Below are 18,752 nucleotides of genomic sequence, written 5' to 3' on the forward strand. Positions count from 1 at the left end.
TCAATATATTTCATTGTTCTCAAAATATTTAATATTTAGTTCATTAAATCAATTTTTTTGTATGCAAAATTTCTTTTATAAAAATTCTACAAGACTTTTAAAACAATATTTTGTATAACATGAACAAATTTTGAAATCAAAATATTTTTTTTGTTATCAAGATAATTGGGTTGATATTTGTAGGTGTTCTTTTATTATAAAAACAAATATTCAATTGAATTTTTCTTAAAAAAATAACTAAACAATGATTTCAAAATCTTTTTTTAAATTACTGAAATAATGCTCTTAGTAAGATAAAATTAGTTTGAAGACAATTTTTTCCAAGATAGTCGAGTCAAGTTTCTAGATTTTGTATACTTTGCAAACAAAAGATAAATTATTGAATTTTATTTGATACCAATAATTCTGTTGGTTCTTGAGATATGCCTTTTAGAAAAAAAAAGAGTTAACAATATGGATAATTCGAAATATCTCAAGAACCAATAACGCTAGTGACTTGAATGAATTATTATCGTAACGTGTTACCACACAAGAATACTTTTAAAATCAATCAAATTAACGTTTTTTTTTTAAATCAAAAACCTGAAAAAAATATAATTGTCATCTCATAGATTTTAAAATTAAACTATTTCATCATATGCAATGCATCCTAACCTCTTTTTTGTATTAGAGTTTGTTGCCTTTAACCTTTCCTAAAGTTTTTTTTTGCAAGGACATCAAGAAGTAAAAAGTCCCTGAAAATGTTAATGTCGGTTTAAAACTGCAATTTAAAATATGTGTTATAGTCTTTAAGGGGATCTAAATGAATACAATCTTAAATTGGGAGCGGGTCAAAATGCTGTATTTAAAAAAAACTGTACAGTAAAAATTCTGTATGAAACTGTACTACGATACTGTGTAGTCATAATACTGTATGGTTGATATTATGTATTTCAAAGTACTGTACATTTAAAGTGCGGTGTCTCAAAATGCTGTATTATCAAAATACTCTCTGTACAAAATACAGTATAATCAAGATAAGAAACAGTTTTTTTTAATTAAGTTTTTTAATTGTAAAAATCTAAATTAGATTACAAAAAATTTAGCTTAAATTTGTATAAAATCCATGCTAATAATATTTATTTGTTTTAGCTGTTCTATATCTGTGTCTATTTTCTTAATTAAGTCTTTTTCGGTAGACACATTTTCTTGTATTCTTGTGAACATTTTTGTTTTCATGAAAAAAATTAATTTTGAATAACACAATTTAAAAATTATTATTTACTCTTCAAGAATCACATTTAATTTAATTAACAAAATTATCTTGGTTTACCAACAATTCTAAAAATTTAGACGAAGAGAGTAACTCTTTTCTCAGAATACGTTTAATTTATTTTAATTAAGAATTCAATTTGTGTTTAAGCTATCCTAAGTAACAATAATATTTTTATGAACTGAATTCTTTGAACGTAAAAATTCTATCATATAATTAATATTGATTGATATGTTGTACATAAATGACAAGGTACATAAATGTACAGGAAATGACATTCAAAATTCCCTTACCAACATCATAAACTGTTTGAAAATTTGTATCTTCCTATAATAATACATTTTAAAATGTTTTTAAATTTTAAAACGAATCATAAAAAAGGCTTACCAATATTATCACCCTCAACATGTTATCCATTTGTTAAATAATAAGTGTAGTTAAATTAAAACTCAATCGATCTTTCGGGAAGAAAAAGCTGTCAAAGTAATTTAAACCAAATCATTTATCTAATTGACAAATAGTACCAACACAAAGTATACAGATATATACTCCTAATATTTATAGATACATTAATCAATAAACATTAATTAAAATAAATGTTTTACATTCATATCGCTTCAATCACATTCCCTTGAATTTAATGTAGGTTAAGATACAATTATTGTAGGTACACATGAATGAAACTGTATAGTGTATATATAGACTGTGATAAAAATTACAAAAGCAATTCTCCTTTATGAACCTAATCATTTGGAAAATAGAAACATATTCCATCAGTTTGATTCTTAACATTCTGAAAAGCTCAAATTCTCAAGCCTCAGGGATTGACCTGTTGACAGAGATGAAGAAAATTCCAACAGTCAAATACCAAAATGTTTAATTACAAGGAAATAACAAAAGACAATAATAATTATGATAAAATATTATCACAAAGCAATCAATGAAATAATGGAACGGCATCAATTTATTTATATTATGCCATTTGGCTATAGGATATTAATTTTATTCAATGCTTCATCTCCTTTCAAACATTATTGTTCTTTGAACCATGAACATCAGCAGTACAGACACACAGCCATACAGCCACATAGCCGCACAGACTTTGGCCTGTCTTTGGCTTCTTTGATTTCGTCCTTTTTGTATCGTTCTTGTTGCCATTGTCGTTTGTCGTCATCATGATCGTCATCGTCAACGATGTCTGCTGCCCTGCCTTTCTCGCTTTAGACTTCAACTTCGATAGCTTTTGTGTCTTTCCGTTGAATTGTTCTATATGTTATAGGAATAAGATTCCGAGCTCTAAGACAATTATATCTTTCTCGATGAAAGCACATCGCACAAAATAGGGTGACTCTGAGACTCTGTGTGTTACAATGACTGCATTGCCCGAGGCTCAACTCCCCATCTCCCATCCCCATTATCTCAATATTTTCTGACAAGTTGTGCAAATGTATAGAATTACCTTATCCTGTGAAGTCTGATGGGAGCTATAGGGCCTCATCGTCATCGCCATCGCAAGGCAAGTGTATCTGCCTATAAGAGCCTTTGTTTTATTTTACACTGCACCTGCTGTATTAAGTTTATACCCTTACCCTATATATATAGATTTTAATACTTGCCCCCAACAAAGACAGCGTTCTATATAAACTCGTAAGGTCTGACTCTGAATTGTGTTTGTCTATGTTATGCTGTCGCCGTTCTTTGCTTTCTGTTTCAATCGATTGATTTTCGATTGAAGATAAAACATGGCTATAAGATGTAAATGAGAGTGGTTTGCACAGTAAGAAAGTGTGTATCCACATCCTGCAGGGTTATCACATAAAGATATCCAATACCAATTTAATATATGCATTACTCTGATATTTACATACATACATATACATTCATTTATATAAAAAGAAAAATATATCCTATCCTATCCAACAAAAAGCAAAGGAATATAAGGTGAAACTGTCAAGACCTCAGAGGTTTTTATAGGTACCTATACTATACCTACCTACAAACATAAATACATACATATATTACTATTTCAAAGGAGGACGTAACGAAAGGAAAGGTTATTCCATTATTTACTGCAAATGTAAACAAATGAATTTTTGATTCACTTTCATCTTGACTAAAAGGCATAATATTATACAACATATACATATAATATTTTATATACGAAGGAAGTTATATACATACCATATATTTGTTTTATATTCAGTCAGAGATAATGATATAGAATATTCTGGTTGCTTTTCTCCTTAAATTCAAAGTTGATGATGGAAAAGAATAAAATATAAAAGTAACGAATACGAAAAATAAAAGAGAACTAAATCTTATACCTTCCCTTTACGAGACCGTTTAGTAAAAGCTTATATGTACCTATAAAGAAAACTATTTTATTATGAAAGATTATACTTGAGATTGATACTGGGATTATGAAATATGACTTATGCATACACATCTTATCCTTTTTATATTTTATTGTTCAAAATAAGCGCACACTCAAAGGATTCTCGTTACCTATATAGCATGCTAAAGACACAATGCAAGCATTAGGAAAGGAAAAGCCAATTTGTAAGGCAGAAAGACAAAATATTTTAAGGAATCGCACATTCACGTAGTACGGCTAAAGAAGAAATCTCTAAACTGGACAAGAAGAATATAATAGTGCTCGGGTATGTGCCAATAAATGTGTTTTTCTTTATGAGAATGTAATAAGTTTGAATTGTTTTAGGGAAGGAATATGATTGGCTATTTAGTTAAAATAATGGTAAGAAAGGGTGGGACAAGTAATCTCCAGACGATGTTGAATCGACGTATATGAATGAACTTAAATAAGTAACAGGAGCACCAATCCAGAGATGTAAATCTTAAAAATTAAATAAAGATAAAATGGTCTTCTTGTAGGGCCTCAAAAAGTCCAATTATCTTTCTGCATTATTAATGACATCTCGTATGTTCCATAGAAAGTTGCAGTGGAAAAGGCTTTATCTTATACTTTAAAGCTTTGTTTATGCAGTGAAAATAAGAATTTAAAGAGATTAAAGTTCATTAACGTCGAAGATCCACATGCGAAAAACAAAGTTCTGAATCTAGAAACGAATATGAAAATGAAAGCAGCAAGTCGATTATAATATATAGTCAATAGATCATTAATATAAATAAGAGAGAGTATAGAGACAGGATAAAACTCTTGGGCACAACAGTTCTTATTTTGGGGTGTATGTATTTGAACTCATCAAATACTATTAGTATTGAACGATATTTTCAACTGCAAGAAAACTTTCTTGAAAAGAAGATTGAAACAGGATCGTAACAGTCTTCATGGGAGTGAATTGACGCTGTAATTTATTTAACCTTCAGCGTGTCTGACACCTGGTTTGTCGGCCAAGAAATCATCGAACTCTTGGTATGGGTTGACACCGAGGGGCATGTGCACAAGTCTGGATCAAGTAAGCTTAGTTCTTGGCGATGGCAGTATAAGTGGCCTTGGCGAAGTTACCAAAGGTTCCGGTGGAACCACGAGCTGAGGTGTAACAATCCTCAATACCAGCGATGGTCTAGAGCTTCTTGGAAACGAAGCCGGTACGATACCAATTCCACATGGAGATGGCATTAGACGCAAAGATACTAAACCACATTTTTTGGTGACCTTGCATGAAACGGTATGGGGTTTACCTATCTTGTTACAACAGTAACTACGACGGCCTGGATCGACAGACAAGATGATGGCACCACGAATTGCGGTGGCAACTTCCTTGCTGCATTAACTCCCAAACCAATGTGACCGTTGTTGTCACCGATAGCGACGAAGGCCTTGAAACGGGTTCGTTGACCAGCACGAGTTTGTTTCTGGAAAGGCGTGATCTTTAAAACTATATCCTTAAGGGTGGAAGTCAAGAAAAAATCGATGATATCGAAGTCTTTCATTGGCAACGAGTAAAGTTATGAAGATCTCTTCGAGGTTGTGAATTTTATCATCACGAACGAAACATCCCAATTTGGTGACTGGAATCCATTCCTTAGAATCTTCCTTGACATCACGTCAACGACCACTGCCGCGACCATCCACCATGCTGTTATGAAACTATATCCGTAAAAGATAAAAACCGAATGTTTATTTTATCCAACAAATGATTCATCAAAACCGAATACATTCTATTTCAGTCACTGTGATTGTTCTATCCATTTTACTATGGATCCTTGTGTAAGAGTGTAGACGACTAGGTTTTATATTAAATGAAAAATACTGATATCTTGTTATATGAGTGTTATCATTTTCAGCATGATGGACAGTGATGGAAAAAGAAAGAAGAGAAGTCTTTTATACAAGTACTATACAACTCTGAAGGTGTTATGATTTAACTAAGCAAAACACTTATATTAAAATGTTACAACATTTTGTTGCAATCAGTTTCTTGTTTGGACTTATGGTAAAATACTCGAAAAAATATGTAAAGTTGGATGAATAAAACGTAGGAATTGTTATAAAACCTGTGAAAAAATTGTTTGAGTTTTTTCTATCAAATCTTTGGTTCTTTAAAATATTGCCAAACATTGTTTGTAAGAAATACCGGAAATCTTTTAAAATATACAATTCAGGTTTTTATCCTGTCAAAAGTTTAAATATGTACTCTGAAATTTATTCTTCTAAATATTCTGAAACAGCAAAACAGCTTTTGAATTAAAAAAAAAACAAAGGAGTAACTATGCACACATTTAATACAGAATTGGTTTAAAAAAATGTATTGTTTCTTAGTTTTGAGTTTAAATCTTTTTATTTCGTATGGATAGAAACAACTTTATATTAAAAAGAATACTAAAAATAATTTAGGTAATTCTGTAATTTAAGATAGTTTTCCAATCTTTTATATTGTAAGTTATCTTGCAGTTCTGAAAAATGTCCTTGTCCACCCAATACGGGGAATAAAGAACAACCATCACATAAGTAATATTTTGTTTTTCTTCTTTTATCACATGTTTTACTTCATTGTAAACTAACTGTTTTTGTATTATATCTCATATTTAAATATCTGTACATTTGAAATACTTTTTTATACATACAAAATGGAAGCTACTAATTATTTAGTTTTTAAATATGTTGATATCGGCACTAAGGGTCTGAACTTTAATTACTAATTGAAAGGTCAACATCAACAAGCAACTCACCAAAAACTTTAAAAACTTCTGCTTCTCTTTAAATAATAAATTAACTGGTTAAAAAAAAAGTTGTTCGCCAAAAAAAAATTAAATTTAAGTTTAGAAACACTTATAATTAAGTGAATATCTTTAAAAAAGTGTCTGTTTTTATTCATTTTCATATATTTAAATTTCTTTAGAGAGAGTGGAGGACAAAATAACATATAGTTTTTGAGAAAACTTAAATATTCTGCTACAGAGTTTTATTGCGTCATGATACAAAATTCCAGGAACTTAAAAATTATGTCTTAGACCTTCTTCAGTATAAGCAAAATTAAGAACCATGTTCATGTGTATATCGAATCTCTCCATCCTACCCCTCCCCACTTCATCCATTTACCCATTAACGTTAACTCAACTATGTTCATTTATAAGTCAATAAATTTATATCTTGAAATGCCTGAGCAGCGATGTGTCATGCCATTGATTACGAATTCTTAGAACAAGATTTTATGAAGAATTGACAAAGACAGAGCTTTTATCTATTTAATTCCAAACGGAAACTCATCATTTTATTGGATTTTCAAAATGAGATATATGTACACTATATTATGATGCATTCCTTCACAATTTATATCTATCTGTACGAAATGTAAATTCTTATAGAAATACCTGAACACACAATCAGTGTGTTATTTCCAGCAAACCAATTATTTCAACAACTCATCCAACCTTCATTTTGTAAAGGTAGAATAATAAGTAAATGAACATACGTATATCTATAAATTTATATGGTGCTAAAAATGCCAACATAGAGCATATTATATACTACATACACCGCACACAACAATTCAACCATAAATGCTATTTCAAAAGCTGAGCTGAGCAATATCAATTTTGCATGTGTAATGCAATAAAATGCCACAAATTGATTTTGACATTCCATTCTTTTTCTTGAAGTATACGGGTCAATGCATAAACCTACCTCTACCTTCCTTTACCCTACCTAAAAGTACTCTCGTCGTAGTATTGATGGGAAAAGTGGAGAAAAAAGGACGAGATGCTGTGTTGGAGTTGTGTGTTGTGTATATGGTGGTTGTGAGAATGTTGCTTGAGGGTTAAAAAATAATATTAAAAGTATAATAAATATGCTATATACTGCATTCGAGCTGTATCATGACAGTTGACAGTTAAATTCAGGTATTTTTATATTTTCTTCCCTTAACCCAACCTTTTCCACTCCCACCCAATGTCCACCCCCTCATACCGTCTTACTTTTTCATCATTTACTTTTATATGTGTGCCACGAAGAAAAAATGGATATATGGAAAAATACTTTATAAAAATCAATTTTTCAACAACTCAAGGACACATTAGTTTGAAAACCACTATTGCTGTGTAAAGGTAAGGTATACAGTTGAAACTTGAAACGTGTGGGCAACAATTTTTGCAGGAAATATTCTTATTCATAGAAATTTTCAAGATATATATATTTTCTTATTTGTTATTCATATTTCTAAGAATTACGTTTTTCAATTTTAAGTAGGTATGGGTATTCTATACCTTCCTTGAACTTCCTCCAACAATTTCAACCATTTGCGTTGTTTTAGCTCATAAAGTCATCAAAAATAAAATACAAAGATTTTTTTCTAAATTTCAATCAATTTTGGGTTAGTTTTAACCATTAGTTTCGTTTAGATAAAATCCGAGGAAAATTATTAATATTTAGTTGAAATATCGTAATAAACAATAAATAATATCTAAACCAAGCACTACAATAGATTAAGAGATAACAATCAATATTTAAAATGCGAAATAATGAGACTTAATAAGCATAAGAAAATTATAACTTATTTTTCCTACTCAGGAGTTGCTTCGGTTCTTGGTATACCCAGTCTTTTTCTGCTCCCATAATATTTTGAAATTTGTCATCTCTTCATACATATTCCAAATTTGCCAATCGTTAAAAAAATTGACAATAGAAAGTTTTTATTCCAGTTCTCAGAGAAAATGTATCTTTTTTAGAGATACACTGCACTTGCGCAAAGTTGTCTAAAAAATGTTATATTCTAATGTTTAAATAGTGACGTAAGACCCTTAAAACAATAGAAAGATCTTAAAGCATTTATACACATTGCTACATGTCGTATGAAGTACAAAAACCTAGTGCAAGTCTAAACAAAATAGATTGTGTTGGAACGTTTCTTTTACTAAAGTAGAAGACAATACATTTTTATTTATAAAGGTCTTAATATAATAAATGTGACATAAGTTCTCGTCAATACGAAAAAACTTACCACATTTGATCTCTTTGTACAATTTTACAAAACATCTCCCTCAAAGAGAACTTGTTCTCTTTTGTACGAAAAATATTTTTTTTGTCCTCGTATTTCAGTCACTTTTTCTAAATTATGTACAAATGTATTTCAAATAAGACTATAAAAAATCGACTGTACATATGGCTTCTAGTTTAAATTAAATATTTAATTTTAAATATAGTACAAGTGGCATGATGGTTAATGCGTTGGACTATGTGTCCTTTGTGGAAACCAAGGGCACCCCGCTAACTATAGGGGTTGCCCTAAGGTCCAACAAATGAAACAGAAACAGGCCAGCCAAAATGCCGAAAAAAGTCGAACAGTTCGACAGGCTCCAACACAAAAATTCGTGGATCCCAAATTTTCCTACGCCCAAATGGTGTCAGGGAAGGAGAACACGAGACAGGCTCCACCAACGGTTGCCCTAAAGGCCCCTGTGCCTAAGGCAACAGAGGTGCAGCCTGACATTGTAGCCTTGTTGTTGAGCATTCAAGGTCAACTAACAGGACTGCAAAGTCAGATAAAGGAGCAAGGCAAAAGGGTAGATCATCTCTACTCTTTGTTGCCTGGCCTGGCGCAATTTAGACCATAATGGGCGCGCTGCCGGAGACGCGCCTTAAAGTCCTAGCTGTGAATGTAAATTCACTGATTAGGATTGAACGAAGAGCCAATATGTTCCAATTGTTGAAAGACTACAGTCCCGATGTGTTTATGGCTAGCGAAACTAAGCTAAACCACAAACACAAATTGACTCATAAAAATTACAATATCGTCAGAAGAGACCGGCCCGACTGCACTCAAGGGGGCGGTGTCGCTCTCTTTATACGAAAAGGCATTAATTATAAAGTCATATACAACAATGAATTGCGAAAGCTCAAGACGCTAGAAGTTTGCGTTGTATGCAACTCTCTCTCTCAAGGGAAGCGGATGTATATGATTGCGGCTTATGCGGCTGGAGCTCCGCAGGTCACGTACTTTGCATCAGAACTCGAGATTGTTTTTAAGGAACTTAAACTGAGCTTGGAAGAAAACTATTTCATCTTGGCCGGTGATTTGAACGCAAAACATGAAGATTGGGGAAATCAACAAAGTAATCCCAGAGGTAATCATCTTTTTAATTTGATGAATCTTTACAGCGTTGAATATGGCGTCGACCTGCTGGCTACCGAAAGGCCATCGTATCCAAGAAGCGGCTCCTTTCTGGACCTTTTGCTGTACGACACCAGACTGACAGTTACAGACAAAGTGGGTAATCACCCGCGAAACTGCTTACAGACAGTCGAGTACGACAGTGATCACTGCGGACTGGCTGCTGTAATGCAGATTCCGAACGAACGCGTGGAGTTGGAGGAATACGTTCCAACGCATTCTTACAATTACAGTAAGATGCGGTGGCCTCGTTTCACCAATGCCCTAGCGAGAGAACTTCGTTCGAGTGACATAGCCCCACCAAACAACAGAAACCTGACAAATACAGAAATTGACCAACATTTACAACAGATGGACGAAACAATAAAACGAACGATGGAACGGACAATCCCAAAGTACAGAGAACGGGACCAAATGGACGCTTACAGAAACGCGACAATTGACGCACTGCGAAAGCACAAGAGTGGCTTACTGACAAGACTCAAAAATTTGTACAGACGACTTACAGACCCACACGACTTAACGACTTGGAGGTTAGGACACTGAAGTCGTCAATAAAAAATGTCAATCTGTTGATTAAGGAGAACTACAGGCTATCAATTAACAAGTACTGGGACCGCAAGATCCGGTCAGTTAATTCGAGCGACCCTAGTATGTTCCCTAAAATCAACAAGATATTCAGAAAAAAGAACGACAATGACCTTCCGAGTCTGAAACTCCAAAGAACCGAAGAAAACAGAGACGTACTCATGACAGCGCAAATAGATCCAGAAGTAGCCATCTTTGACGATGACTTTTATATAATTGAAGATCCGAAGGAAAAAGTCGAGGCGGTGGGAGCTGCTTTCCAGCAAGTGTACAAGGTGAATGTTAGCATTCGCCCCAACCACGACCTGGAAAACAGAGCCCTACATAATCACTTTTACCTTCGAAATGATATGACACAATGGCGATCTGAGAACCGCGGTTTCATGCGGTTCAATGACGATTTCTTGGCAAATGCCATAATCGCCGAGCAAACGGGACCAAGTCCTTTGTTAGTGACGAAGGTTGAGCTTCAGCTCATCTTTAATTCAATAAAAAACAAAAAGTCAGCAGGTGTCGATGGTATATCCAACGTTGTACTAAGACATTTACCGATGGAAGCAATTGACATTCACACCACACTCTTCAACAATGCACTTTATAATGCATATTATCCAGTGCATTGGAAGACTGCTGTGGTTCATCCTCTCCCGAAAAAGGGAAAGGACAACTCCAACCCGTCAAATCTTCGGTCGATAAGTCTTCTTCCGAGCATCAGCAAAGTTTTCGAAAAAATCATTAATAGGGCTCTGACTAAGTGGGCTGCGGACAACAAAATAACTCCGGATAAACAGTTCGGGTACAAGGCGGGTCATGACACAATTCATGCTGCCTCTAAACTAGTTTCTGATATCCAATGGAATAAATCAAAACAACAATACACAGGTGATGTTCTGGTTGATTTGGAAAAGGCCTTTGACACCGTATGGTTAGAGGGTCTTTACCTAAAACTGAGCAGGCTTGGCATAAGTAAGCCATTGTTGTATATACTTTATGATATGCTTAACGGTAGAAAGTTTGTTGTCAAAAGTGGCAATGTAACTTCTACCACAACATTCTCAATTAAAAATGGTCTTCAACAGGGAGCTGTGAATTCGCCGATTCTCTTCAGCATTTACACCAGCGATCTGATAGGTAGTCTTACAAAGGCAATTGCGTACGCCTACGATCTAATTGCGTACAGAACGGCCCGAAAGGTTGAGGTTATTAGAATTCTCCTGCAGCGTGATTTCGACAAGATTCAGCGATATTGCGACGACTGGAAACTGAAAATAAATGTCCAGAAGTCGGAGACAATTCTGTTCCGGACTCCGTTGGCTAGGGCCACGAGGGATACGTGCAAGAATTGGCGCAAGATGGTCATCGTTGATCTCAATGGGCAGCCATTAGCGAGCAAAAGTGTAGTGAAGTACCTCGGTATCTGGTTAGATCAGTATTTATATTTCGACAGACATATAAATGCTGCTCTGACCAGGGCCAGAGGAGCCTTTGCTCTGACGAAACGGCTGTTTTTTAGCAGTCGGCTTGACCCCAGAGTGAAGGTAATTTGCTACATGGCCCTCATACGGCCAACGATCGTTTATGGTTGTCCTGTGTGGTTCAACGTTGCCCCTTCCCAGATGGAGAAGTTTCGGGTGTTCGAGCGGCAGTGTTTACGACGCTGTACCGGCTTATATCGAACAGCCGAATCTTCTTACGTGCCTTACTATTCCAACGAGGTCGTATACAACGGGGATCGAATCAACAGAATCGTCAATTTCGTGATAAAACTCGTTCGAGGTCACATTGCAGGAGCAATGTCTTCGACCAACAATTTAATTTCCGGGGCGTTCTATCCGAACGACGAGTATTTTGAGAGTGAACGCTGGAGTTGCTTCATTCCACCAGAGGCATTCCTCTTTTTAGACAAATGCGGTCTGATACAGGATAGATTGGCAGTTCCGTTAATCTACCACGTCAGACGAAGAACCGTGGATAGGCGACTCCTGTACAATCGGGACGTCATGGCACAAGGTGGAGCAGAGCTCCTTCGGTTCAGTAGGGCTGTGTCCGAACGGGACCGAACTGATAGGGTGAAGCAGGAGAACCAGTTTTGGTGGCTTCAATCGGCACTGGATAGTGGGTAGTCGGGATGGGGTTTTAAGCCTTGGCCGGCTTACATACTTGTTTAATAGTATTAGGGTTTAGATTTAAGTAGAATAGGCATGGTGGCCCGAAAAGAAATAGAAAAAAAAAATACAAAAAATACAAAAAAAAAAATACAAAAAAAGAACATTAAAAAAAAAAACATGGATTAAAAAAAAAATAATAAAAAAAATAGACAACAAAATATGAAAAACAAAAATGTTAGATAGTTAGATTTGCTGCTGTGGTTGTTCTAGTTTTAAGTAGTTTATAGGTAGAATGGGTAGTTTAAGTTAGTTTTAAGTTTTATTTAAGGACCTTATTTTAAGTAGTTTGTAAGTAAAAATAAATAAAAAAGGTTATTGATATTAGTTTTTTTTTTTCAAAATTTTCTAATAAAAACAAAACAAATAAAATTTAAATTGAAGTAAAATAGATCTTAAGGCCAAAAGGCATTAGTAATTAGTGTTATAGTTTAGCTTAGAGTGTCCGTATGGGACCATTAAGTTAGTTGTAAGTTATGGATAATTAGGCTAGTTTTATGAATTTTTGTCTAGCTTTAAGATAGGTTTAAGATTGAACTAATAAAAATGAATTAAAAAAAAAAAAATGCTTTGGACTATCATGCCAGAGGTCTTGGGTTTGATCCCTGCCTATGCCATCTAAAGTTTTTTCACTTGTACTGCCTCTTGCGAGGAACTGACAAATTCTCCAAGAGTAGTTCTTGTCATGAAAAGTTCTTTCTCAAATTTGCCGTTCGGATTCAGCTTTAAGTCACCCAATTTATTTTTTAATGTTATTTTAAGTGGACATTTTTTAAAATAAGTCAACATTTTGGAAATGATATCATGATATACGATTGGGTAAATAAATTTTGAGCTAAGAATATAAAATGAGGAATAAATTTAACTTTGTATCAAAAAATTTTGTAGTTAAAAATAAGCACACACAAATTCAACACTAAAACCATGTGAAACAAAAGGTCTGTGACTTATTGGTTTTGTGATCATACGTCATACCATATGCAAGATAATCTAAATTATCTCAATACTTGTGTTATGATAGTAAAAAAAAACTTAAATATGATGTGACCAACACAATTTAGGAGAGAGAAGATTAAGTTTAGTTTTTTTTTCGTCTAAATTATGGACTTGAAAACTATGGAATTCTTGAAAATAAATGTTTGTAAAACATTGATGTTTATGTCATTCTACACAAAAGTTAAAGTCGAAAGATAATTGAATGTAGTGTTCTCAGTGTTATTTTGTAGACGAGCTTAAGTTTGTTAAAACAACGTTTTAGAAATAAACATATTTTTTTAACTAATTAATCATTGAATATTGATTATTAAAAAAAAAACATCTCCATTTCTTCCCTCCCAAAATGTGTATGCTTACATTAAATAAAGAGAATTTTCTAGCAAGGCGTCAAAATTTAAAAAAAAAAACGCAGCCGTGGTAGAATTTTGTACTGTAGCACATTTTTATGGAAATTATTTCTATCGAAAGTATTTGAATATTTCGTGAACTATTTATTTGTTTAATACTGACAGCCATACGAGTATTATTGAACTTATTTAAAATTAGTATCATGCTAAAACTAGTTCTTAAAAGATTTTGAGTTTCAATTGTTTATTTAAACATGCTTTGGTTAGTAATCAAAGCCAAATTGAATATCTACAATATTTTTTTTAAGTCACAAAAAATTTTGCAAAAGACTTAACGAAAACACCTTTGAAACTGTTTTGGCGCAGAAGACATTTTAAGATTTTGGATGTTCCAGTACAGATAATTTGGTGAATAGACTTTGATCTTTTTTTCATTCTTTAAAAATTGAATATTTCAAAAAACAGGAATTCTGATTATTTGTAAGCTCCAAATAATTTATCATATTAAAATCAGTTTTGAAAGCCTCTATAAAATTTTTAAAAACGTTTTTAAAAATAAAAAAGGTAATGAATTTGAATGTTTAAAAATGTCCACGTAATGTAGAAAACCTTGTTTACTTTTTTTTTCTTATCGTGACAGTTTTTTTCAATCTTAACTTATTTCCAAACCAACAATTGTAGATTGCAATTGCGCATTAAAGTTAAGTGATAAGGTTTATTCGTATATTCAAGTTGCCTTTCATTTGAAACTTTTATAGATCCAACTAAAACAAAAATAATATGACTTTGGATTTTTATTATTAGACCATATTTTTTTGTTTTGTGTAGGTTGACACAAACCTATAGTTAGTTTCTTGAAACGTTATTGCTAATAAAAACCAACACATTTGATTTAAACCCACACTATTTGCCAGTGAACTTTATCTTATAATCAACCACACCATTCGTATATAAATATCTTCGGGTAGCTATCTAAAAAAAAAACATAAGAAAGAAAATAATTTTCTGCCACTTATAAAAATCTATATGTTAAGGTAGATAGGTAGATATATTTCCAGACAGAAATTTGTAGGTATATTTGGACTTTTCCTTACACTCTTACTTTATTTTATCTTAATTGAAACCATATATACCCATACTTTTGTATATCAATTTATAAATGGAAAAAGAAAATGCCTCATCCTTCCAAAATGATGCCACACTAAATAAATACTTATTTCTTCAACACCACCACTCCTATATACTTCCAGCACTACGATGGTCACCACTGTTGTGTCGTATTTACTTCCTTACGAGCTTGAGCAACCAAACAAGTGTCCCATTCTTTTTTAATTTTTTTTCAGTTGTTTTGGTGTCCTTTCTTTCTTCTTTTATTTCTGCACAAATCCCCAAGACACTATGCCCTAACAAATGGAATAAAATTCCAACAACATACCAAAGGAGTTGGACAACAGAAAAATAAATATAAGAGGAAAATAAAAAAAATAATAAAAATAGAAAAGAAAAAAAAGACCTACAACACACAACAACTGTAACCCAAACGTAAGCAACTTACCAAGAACCGACAACAAAATCCCAATAATCGTCCATTTAATCGCGTCCATTTCTCAGCCTTCGTCCTTCACGTATCCGCTGTACTCTTATTGTTGTTGTTGTTATTGATGTTGGTCGGTCTTCTTATAGTCGGCGTTTTTTTATTATGAAAGCTATGTAATGGGTAGTTGGGAGTAAACCAGCGGGGGTGACTCTGACTAAGTCTACGTCTCCGAGGACGACGAACTAATCGTCTTCGTCTTCACCAAAAGCAAGTCTGGTATCGTCCTTTAATATCACCGGGAGAGCCTTTTCCAACCGCACCGAATACACTACACCATACTCACATGTACAGACATCACTTTCTTATAACTACACCCACCTAGCCCCGATTAGAATCATAAGGACGAAACGTATGTCAGCAAACGTCTTGATGGCAATTAATTGAAAAAGCAAGCACGACCGGAAAAAAAAACTTTTTTACTTACACATACACGCATAAACGACCAGAACGACGACGATAGCGATGACGATGACGATGAAGATGCCTAAAGGGCCAACGGGAAGGATCGAGTGGTTAGTTTAGGGCTTGGAACTTGGGACTTGGGTAAATAAGATAAATTTTCCTTCTTTTTTTTCTTCTCCTTCTATATTTCTTTTATGATCAACTTTTTGGCAGCAGGTGTTCTGCACAGAAACCACCCACTTAAACGCCCACAACCGCACTCTTACATACTCACACTCGAACTCATTGCGACTAACTCATTTACTTAAAGGTATATCACGACAACTAAGGCCCAGCCGAAACAGAGCTCCTTGAATTGATGTGTATCAGCCACAACCTCAGGCAAAAGGCAAGACAAGACGCACCACACACACTTTGTCTTCTCTTCCCGATTCCTTGATTACTTTGTTTATCACTCCCTATACTTTACTTTGTTGGTCTGCTTTCGTATATAGTTATGTATGTATATGCTACTGCTGCGCGACGAAAAAGCAAATAAAGTAAAATTTATTACAATCGCACTTATGTTGTTTTGTTTGTCTTATGTCTTATGTGTGGCATCAGAGAAGTGAAGGAAGCAGAGAAGATACACAAAACCATCAAAAAAGGACGAACGAAACCAAAAACATACTTCCTCCCCACAACAAATTAACATTAATTACTTTTTTTTCTTTATAAATACCAATACAAAAAAATTGGTAGTTAGGTACCGTAAAGAAAAGTGAAGAAATAAGTTTCTTCGGAGAGTGAGGTGATAGGGGGTTAATTTAATTTTGATAACACTTTTGAAACACAACCCCTTCCGATACTATATAATTAATAACCAGTGTCCTTAAAATGTTCACGATGACAACGCGATTTATTCCACTTAAGTAGACATCATAGGGTCAGTGTTCGACTAAGGTTCAGGCTCAGTAGATAACCCACTTTCCTTGCTAGAAAAGTGTACAGGATACAACGATGGTGGCTACGACGACGTCGTCGTCCGTAACGCTGATGGAATTATTATACAAAAGAAAAGAAAGTTTTTCCTTTTTTCTTCTCACAAGAACTAGAATAGTATACAATTTTCTCACTCAATGAAGCAGAAATTTGTTGTAACTGACAAGGATATTGTAATGTTCTTTATTGACTCTCTTTCTCTCTCGCCCCATGCTAGGACTGAAGCTGATGCCCATGATGATGATGATGGTGTATTAGACTTTGGCATTGCCAAGCCGCACACGGATCCTTGACCTGGTTTAAGTTTTTGTTTCACTTTCTTTTTTATTTTTTAAATAGCTGGAGACCTTATTTTCTTCTTCTTCAATATAATATCATCACTTAACACACATTGATCGGAAAGGATAAAATATCCTTAATGGACATTTTTGATTTTTTTTTGCTTTCTGTAGTATGTGAATATAATTGTGGTGCGAAGAAAAATGTTGCCTAGTGATTATGTGTTACAAGTATACCGTACAGGACAAATAACTGTTTTCGACTAAAAGCTCTCCCATATCGTTTATCTGCTTATAGAAACGCGAAGGGCTATGAACGTGGACGTTTAGGTATTGTGTAAGGACGAATCGGTTCAGAAAACTTGTACTCTTTTGAGGGAGTATTTCGAAAGAGATTAATTCGAAAATTTGTAGGAGAGATTTCCGAGCTTTTTGAGAGATGAGAATTTATTTCAATTGCCTACTTGACTTGAGGAGGCTAAAAGGGGGTGATTTTAAAAGGATCTTACAACTAAATAAAAGAAAGGAAATTTATGTTTATTGCTGAATTTAGTTTTTATATAGAATTTATTTTTTTGTGCGAGAATCTTTGTATTTATTTTAAGCAAATGAAAGAGAAAGCTGATTGCAGTAAGGATTTCCTTTTAGAAGTAAGAGAAAACACTGTTTTTCGTTATATCCCTTATTGTTTCGTTAAGTTGAGAGAAACTAAGAACAGTTTTTGAATTGTTCAACAAAAGGTCAGTCATTAGAATAGTTGTTGTGTTGTCTTGTCAATTTCATTTGTTTGTGTATAAAAATTGTACTTGATTGAAATTTACTTTAAAATGATGAGATATTTTTGAAAGAGATATTTCATTTTGTTTTGTATTTTTTTTATTAAAAAAGTTTTCTCAAAGGTTTATGTGTCATTGGGTAATTTTTAAAATGATAACTGTTTTTTTCTTATAGTTGTTTTTACTCAGTGTGTGTGGGTATACAAAAAAAAGTATTGCTTATAGATAACCTTTGGAGAACAATACTTTGTCCTGCAGTGACATAGATCCTCTTGTTCAGCGAGGAATGCTTAGAAGGCAAAGTTGATTCTCTATGGTTTTCTGTTTACAGGCAAAGGATGTTTTAAGGAGCTGAGTGGGTAAATCGATGTAGGTTAGAGTTTCCTTAAAGTCTAATTATTATTTATTCAAGAGAGAATATTTTTAATTATGATTTATGGTACCGTTCAATAAAAATATTCTATATTTATCTTTGGTCGATTTTTTTTCTTTTTAATTTTGAATTTCTCCTTAAAGTAGGTTTAGGTAAACAAAGGTTGTGTCTATGGTTTTGTTGTCTATAAAAAAACACCAGTAAGCAGTTTTTGCAAATTATCGTAATGTTCATTAATAACTGGTCTGAAAAATCAACAATTCCTACAAATACATTTATAGCTATAAAAATTAAGCTTCAAAAGCATCTATCAGAGTTTTGGTATTTAATAGAAATTGAATTACAAAAATTAGTCCTAGTTCACTAACTTTTTCAACAAAACCTTTTTGTTGTTGTGGTAAAACAT

At 33.4% G+C, this 18,752-nt stretch overlaps 2 pseudogenes; both read right to left on the reverse strand.

The window, feature by feature from the left end:
* Positions 1 to 17,447, reverse strand: part of LOC129950041 (uncharacterized) — a 97,788-nt pseudogene extending 80,341 nt beyond the window's left edge.
* Positions 4,590 to 5,312, reverse strand: LOC129948916 (40S ribosomal protein S2-like; annotated as a pseudogene).
* Positions 17,448 to 18,752: the final 1,305 nt, after the last annotated feature.

This window comes from Eupeodes corollae, chromosome 3 (genome assembly GCF_945859685.1).
Source record: "Eupeodes corollae chromosome 3, idEupCoro1.1, whole genome shotgun sequence".
Taxonomy (NCBI): domain Eukaryota; kingdom Metazoa; phylum Arthropoda; class Insecta; order Diptera; family Syrphidae; genus Eupeodes; species Eupeodes corollae.